Source organism: Myotis davidii, unplaced genomic scaffold (assembly GCF_000327345.1).
Source record: "Myotis davidii unplaced genomic scaffold, ASM32734v1 scaffold43, whole genome shotgun sequence".
NCBI classification, from domain to species: Eukaryota; Metazoa; Chordata; class Mammalia; order Chiroptera; family Vespertilionidae; genus Myotis; species Myotis davidii.
In genome coordinates, this window is record NW_006294590.1 from 1,469,109 (window position 1) to 1,474,784 (window position 5,676).

A 5,676-nucleotide genomic window follows, 5' to 3' on the forward strand; every position below is an offset into this window, starting at 1 on the left:
GAGTAGGTGGATTGACCCAGCAACAATGCAGGGCCCCTGTGAAATGTAAATATCAGATCAGTAATCAATCACTTTAAATGTCAGATAAAGAATCAATAATTTTTAAAAACTATATTTTATTGATTTCAGAGAGAGCTCCCCGTTCTCTCAAGCGGCCTTTGTGAGAGGAAGCGAGCGCGATTTTGCGTCGGGCGTTTGGAATACGCGTTAAGGGTACAGTCTGATTTTTCTTTCCCCGTTGGGACTGGAGGCGTGAGTAATAAATGTAGTAAGAAATTATTTAAAATCTTCTCCCAGCTTTTCATTCTCGTATCAGTTTGTAAAATGAGGTTAATTATGTAGATGCGGTGCAGGCCTCTCGGAGGAGGAGGAGGAGGAGGAGGAGGAAATAAATCCATAACCCCTATTCCATGCTCAAATATCCCCTATGTAACCCTAGAGTTTGGGGTCCTCCAGTGATAGGGACATGACGTCATTAGACTCTGGCCATGTCCCCTTACTTCAATGCCTCTAACTGTCCATCGGTCTGTTGACTATGCTCCTTCCCAGTGCATGGTTCCCTCGCCCACATGGTTCTAAGAGAGGAAGGGAGAGGAAAAGAGGTAGAAACATCAGTGATGAGAATCACTGATGGCACTCGGGCCTGTGCCCTGACCAGGAACCGAACCCCTGACCTCCTGGTTCATACGCTGACACTCAAGCACTGAGCCGTGCCAGCCGGGCAAGGATCGATCCTTGTAATAAGAGCGCACCCAGAGCGATATTTGAGACAAATTACACAGAAGCTGTGATGCATCGGAGCCCACGACAACCTACACTCCCAGGTCCAGCCTTTCGTTTCCCACCCCAGCACTGGCAGCCCGAGTGTTCTCTGCTACGCACAAGACCCCAGACACAGAGGGAGGGCGTAGGCCCCGGTCGGCCCAGCTCCGCCCCGTTCCCCTGCACGGTCAGCCGGCGTGGGAGCTGGGGGTGCAGAGACCATTTTGTCCAAGAGGCTCTGTTACGAAGGATAAAGCCCAGAATACGGCCCCGTTTTCCTCCTTTGAACTGGCCCCACTGCCAAGGCAACTCCCCCCGGCTTAACCCCCCCCCCCAAAAAAAAACACACATTAAAAAATTCCAACGTTCTCTAGTTTTAAAAAAAGACCCATAGTCCGGCCAGCGTGGCTCAGAGGTTGAGCGTCAACCTACAAACCAGGGCACAGTTTGAACCCCAGTCGGGGCCCAGGCCCGGGTTGCGGGCTCCATCCCCAGTGTGGGCCGTGCAGGAGGCAGCCGATCGATTCCCATCATTGATATTTTTCTCTCTCTCTCCCTCTCCCTTCTTCTCTGAAATCAATAAAAATAAAAACCCCCACAAACCTATAGGAGTGATTATCGCCCATGTGGCTGAACAAAGCGAGAAGCCTTATCTTGACAATAAAATAATAATGGTTTTCCCGTTCCGCCGTCAGCCATAACTGCCGCGCGAGTTCAGTTTGGGGTGGGAAGTTGCTTACATTTTTGTACATATTTTGATTAGATAATTAGAAGATTTTTTTCTGCCACATAACAATTTTTAGAGACATAATGTGGTGGGTGTGCCGGTATGTTTTGCTTTCGAATCGCAAGTTTCCGAGACCACCAACAGTGCTGGGCCGGGACCAACCGTGAAGACAAAGCCAGCCCGTCACCCTCAGACACTCACAGCCAAGGCGCAGAGTAGGAGTCACCTATAATAGATACAAAAGGCTAATACGCAAAGTGTCTCCTCACGAGTTCGACTGGGAGTTCGATCGCTGGCTATGACGTGTGCTGACCCCCAGGGGGCGGTGCGGAGCGAGGGAAGGCCCCCATCAGCCCTGATAGCCGGCCAGGCCTAGGAACCCTGCCTGTGCACGAATTTCGTGCACCCGGCCTCTGGTTTTTAATAATAACTCTGACTGTTGGAACGGTTTTAATATCGGGCGTCCCAAAATTCACGCAAGAAGTAATTTTGATAGAAAACACAGGTTTATAATTAAAAATTCTAAATGTTTTATTGATTCATAAAGTACACAGTCTAGGGTTATGGATGGAAGAGCACATCAGGTCAGTGGCCTCCACGGCTCTGCTGGCACAGATGCAAAGCCGCGGTCTTCATTGGTCTTCACTGTCCCTGCTCCTGGGCCATCATTGGTCCTTGGTGATGCTGATCAAATCGAAGGGATTGATATCAAAGGGCAACAGATATTAGAATCTGATTCAATAAACCGAGTAAAATTAGGCTTTTATTTATTTTTTTGTTAATGCTCACGCAGAATTCAAATCTTGTGTGAATTCTGGGGCACCCCACACTACCGTTTTATAGCAATGAGAGCGGTTACCGAGGAGCACACTGAAGAGACGGTGGTGGTGCTGATCACCTCCCGAGTCTCCTATATTCTCCCGACAATCCGACCGACCAGGGACTGACATCGCCACGGCATCCTGGAGGACATAGCGTTTCCCTGGAGACACTCAGTCCTCTGACTGGAGGGGCCTGCTGGTCACCCTGACGACGGATCACGGGGTCTCCCCAGGGGATGTGGGTGAATGTGGGCGTGAGGGGGGAGCTGGGAGCGGCAGGTCCATTTTGTCTCCCCCCCTCATCTCACAAGGGCCTCAGGTGTCTCCCTTCAGCATCGCTGAGAAAAATACATAAAGGAGACCTCAACCCGGGCTGCAGTGAGGAGGGCCTGCAGGGGGAGCGCTCGCGCCTGTCTGCTCATCCAGTAGGAGGAAGATTTTCTCCTCCCCTGGCAACAGCCCAGCCAATGACAGACTCTCACAGCCCAGCCAATGACAGACTCTCACAGCCCAGCCAATGACAGACTCTCACAGCCCAGCACATGACAGCCTCCCACAGCCCCCAGCCAATGACAGACTCTCACAGCCCAGCCAATGACAGACTCTCACAGCCCAGCCAGTGACAGACTCTCACAGCCCAGCCAATGACAGACTCTCACAGCCCAGCCAATGAAAAGCCGCTGGCCTATGAACTCCCAGTTTCCTCCGCGGGACTCTTTGTTGAGAACAGCTCCTCCCAGCTCCCGGCTCTCTTCTATGAAACCAAGCTCCGCTCCTTGGGTCTCTGGACTTGGCCTGGATTTGCCTTAGTTCCCATGTTCTCCGCTCAAATTCTTTCCTCTTCCTGAATAAGCCCATTCTGGCTGGTCAGGTAACTTATCTTTAAGGTCAAGGAAGCTGTGACATCATGCAAGAGCCCGCCCAAGGACGGGAAGAGGACAGATGGCCAGTAAGTGGCTTTAAGCTTCCGTCTCTCATGACTCCAATATTTTTAAAAAATATATATTTTATTGATTTTTTACAGAGAGGAAGGGGGAGGGATAGAGAGTTAGAAACATCGATGAGAGAGAAACATCCCCCCACCAGGGATGTGCCCGCAACCCAGGTACATGCCCTTGACTGGAACCGAACCCGGGACCCTTGAGTCCGCAGGCCGACGCTCTATCCACTGAGCCACACCGGTCAGGGCTCATGACTCCAGTATTAAGTCTGCACGTGCTGTCAAGCAACATTTTGAAAAATGCCGTCATTATCTCGTGACTGGCACCATTACAATACAATGTTATTGCAAGTGTTGACAATATTTACTTAGAGAACGTCAATATTTACAATCAATACTCCACAGTTTCTGCCAACTTGCCTTGGTATTTCTCTTAAAAAAAGAAGGAGAAAAAAGAAAGAGAGCCCTAGCTGGTGTGGCTCAGTGGGTAGAGCGTTGGTCTGCGGACGGAAGGGTCCCGGGTTTGATACTGGCCAAGGGTACCTCGGTTGCAGGCTCCTCTGCAGCCAGGGCCCTGGTCAGGGCGCGTGCAGGAGGCAGCCCACCGACGTGTTTCTCTCACCTCGATGTCTCTCTCCGTCTCTCCCTCTCCCTCCCACTCCCTAAAAATCAATGGAAAGATATCTTCAGGTGAGGATGAAACAATAAAAGGCCCTACTCACCCACATTCATCAAAAAAAAAAGTGTCGCAGCCGACGCCGCGGCAGTCTGCGAACGGCACAGTGAAATTAGCTTAATCAACGCTTGTAATTAAAGGGGAATCATTTCTTATTCCAACAAACTTGCGCTTAACAGGACTGATTACCTTGTTGTGGGAAGGCGACGATAACCATGAATTATGGGTCGTTGGCAGGGAAGGAGGCAAAATGAGCTCCCGGGCGTCTTTCCAAAGTCAGGGCCAATTGATGACAGGGTTTGATACTGACCAATAGTATTTTAAAAGCCTTTACAACTTTCTCAGCCCTGCTGGTTACAGGAATGAGTGAGACCTGAATGCGGTAACAGCGGGGAGGCAGCCGCGGCCTCTCCTTGGAGTGTTGGCGGACCGTCCTCCAGGCGACAGCGGGGCGACCTCCCCCTGGACGTTCCCCCTCCCCAGGACGGGCGGCGTTTTTAAGTTTCAGGACAAGGAGAAAAAAGAAGGAGAAGAAAGAAGAAAGAGAGCCCTAGCTGGTTTGGCTCAGTGGGTAGAGCGTCGGCCTGCGGACTGAAAGGTCCCAGGCTCGATTCCGGTCAAGGGCATGTACCTGGGTTGCGGGCACATCCCCAGTAGGAGGTGTGCAGGAGGCAGCTGATCGATGTTTCTCTCTTCGATGTTTCTAATTCTCTATCCCTCTCCCTTCCTCTCTGTAAAAAATCAATAAAATATATATTTTAAAAAAGAGCCCAGGACCTTATAAGGGGCTTATCTGGCCATTATCATCACATTTGTTATTTTCTCACAGCCCTGATAAATAATTTAAAAACAGCATTGGTTTCTAGATGTTTTATTTATCTATTTATTTAACCGGTTAACTGCCACGCGTCCAAAGCGGAAACCATCTCCACACGCCATAGACGCTCAGGGCATGCCGAGGGTGAGTGGGGAAAAGGTAATTGAAAAAACACAGGGATTTGGCTGATCATAAGACTGACTCGAGTGGCGGTGTCTTCCACGCGCTCTGTTCCTCTTTCATGGGTTCTCCGTGAGAGTCCCCTGTCTGCGTAGGAACAACTGTTAAACGAACACGAAGGTAACATTTATCTTTACCTGTTTTTGCAAGAAGATGTGTGCGCGGTCAGGAGCTTCTTAGGGTACCTCATTACCGACGGTGCCCACGAAAGAACTATTAAGGGGCAAACTCTCGGTCAGAAGTACCATTTTTAAAGCGAAGTAATTTTGAAAATAAGAAGAACGAACAAAACCCTCCTGTAATTTATGTGTAACTGAGATCAGGGAACTTCAGTCCTGTTCCCAGACTCAAGGTCAATGGTTCTCAGCCTGGGCTGCCGTTAGAATCACCGGGGAATCTTGTTAAAATCCTGATTTCCGGCCTCGTCCTCCGGAAATTCTGTTTCTCTGTTACTATTGTTGTAGCCCTGCCCCAATAACAAAGAAACAGAATTTCCGGAGGATGAGGCCCGGAAATTAGGATTTTAACAAGATTCCCCGGTGATTCTAACGGCAGCCCAGGCTGAGAACCACTGGTCTAGGTCAGTGGTCAGCAAACTGCAGCTGGCGAGCCACATGCGGCTCTGTGACCCCTTGAGTGTGGCTCTTCCACAAAATAACCCTAACCCTAACCTTAAACTAACCCTAACCCTAACCGTAACACTAACCATAGCCAAACCCTAACCCTAACCATAACCATAACCCTAACCATAAC